This window comes from Lactuca sativa, chromosome 5 (genome assembly GCF_002870075.4).
Source record: "Lactuca sativa cultivar Salinas chromosome 5, Lsat_Salinas_v11, whole genome shotgun sequence".
NCBI lineage: Eukaryota > Viridiplantae > Streptophyta > Magnoliopsida > Asterales > Asteraceae > Lactuca > Lactuca sativa.
The window spans coordinates 55,527,321-55,529,249 of NC_056627.2; the positions used below are offsets into that span (position 1 = coordinate 55,527,321).

General features: G+C 40.5%; 1 non-coding gene across 1 annotated transcript; it reads right to left on the minus strand.

Annotated features, from left to right (window-relative positions):
- Window positions 1–842: 842 nt before the first annotated feature.
- Window positions 843–949, minus strand: LOC111915658 (small nucleolar RNA R71). The gene has a single exon (XR_002858220.1). It is a non-coding gene; the product is annotated as a small nucleolar RNA R71 (small nucleolar RNA).
- Between the last annotated feature and the right edge of the window lie 980 nt (window positions 950–1,929).

Here is a 1,929-nt window from a genome sequence, read left to right on the forward strand (position 1 = left end):
TGATGTAATCAAGCTTGAGAAGGGATGCATCCGCTTGTATGACAAATGAGATCTGCTTCAATTTGGAACGTGGGATATACATCGGTTGAGTCATCATCAGATTAAAGTTGCAGAAGACATCTTTGAGCCAGCTGCCAAAGAGTTTACAGCTATGGTTGTGGAGATCATTGACAAACGGATGTGGAACGGAGCGATGGGGAAGTCGGATGTGCTGGTGGTCGACAAAGACTGAGCTCAAGCTATCACCAAACCAAGGGGGAGATTGAAGGGTCTAGTTAATGGTTGGGTCTAGGCTTTCATTGTAATAAGTTCTTTTGAGTTTGTATGCAGTTTTGGTAGGTTGTTTGGTAGTTTACGACCAAGTAGTGAGTTTACAGTCGTAAGCCTGTTTACGGCCGTAAACCCAGTGTCCGTCCCAAGTCCACTATATATAGGGGTTAAGTAGGTCATTAATGGTTGTTGATTCCATAATAGTTCACGGTCATAGGATCAAGTTGTACTAGATGTTTTATGCAATATAAGTGTGTGCAAGCTTGTTTCAATTTTGTTTCTTCTTTGTTTCTCATTATATTTGATTGTGTGATTTCTTGATCATTGGTAAAGATCCCTTTTCACGGCCTTACATGGACGATTATGAGAACATAGAAGAGGTGGTGGAAATTTCAAATTATTTTAACGCTCCAAGCGTAAGTAAAGATACAGTGATGCTACGAATTTTACCGGTCACACTAAAGGGTGAAGCAAAAGGATGGTTAAAATCCCTTCCCTTTGGAGAAATTTAGAATTGGGATGATTTTAAGTCTGAGTTCACCAACCAGTTTACCCTTCAATTGAAAGTGGCAAAGCTTAAAAGAAACATACAAAATTTTCAACAATTAAAAGGGGAGTCGCCATATGGAGCTTGGGAACGTTACAAGAGATTGTTACGACATTGCCCTCAACATGAATTCAATGTGCAATAAGAAATTTCGATATTTTATGATGGAGTCAATGTGTGTACTCGTCAACTTCTGGACTCACAAGGAGCCATGACAAGGAAGGATCTAATAACAAATAAAGCTTTGATTGAAGAATACGTTAAGCATTCAAGAGATTATCACAACCAAAGGAAGATTTCACTAAAGAAAAATCAAGTAACGATGGAGGTCAAATGCTATCAGTGCAATAATTGCAAAGCTCGATGCAATGGAAGAAAATATCATAAAATTGGGTGGACCAGTTCAAGTTAGATGCGGAGCTTGTGGGGGACCCCATTCTACAAGGGATAGTAATTGGAATTCAAGAGAGATCAAGATACAAAAGAAATCCAACAACTAAGCATGACCTGTAACGTCCCAAAAATACGAGCCAAAATTTTCATTTTTGAAAACATATATTTAGCAAAATATTCGAATAAAAACATTTGCTGATCATAACATTTTATAAAGATATCGCATATCTGGAAAAACATTTCAATAACATAAAAATGTCAGAGTACAAATCCCCAGGAATGTCTCATGATGCGGAATACGAAGCATGTGTGTGATGGGCTGCTACCGCGCCAGCTCCTTCCCCTTCGAAGAAGAGGTACCTGAAACCAAAACTGAAAACTGTAAGCACGAAGCTTAGTGAGTTCCCCCATAATACCTCATACCATGCAAGCATACAACATACAGCTAGGAGATACGGGCCTTGCCCACACTCCGCTAGCCGAGAGATACAGGCCTCGCCCATGCTCCACTATCTGGGAGGTAAGGGCCTCGTCCACACTCCACTCTCGGAGAGATACGGGCCTTGCTCACAATCAGTCGCCAACCCATAATATACAAGTATCACACAGACAACAAGTATAGAAAACTCTATCATACTGGCACATATCATAATCAACTCATCCAAGAGATACGGGCTCAACCCACACTCTAGTACTAACAGCTCGTCTATACGGGCCAG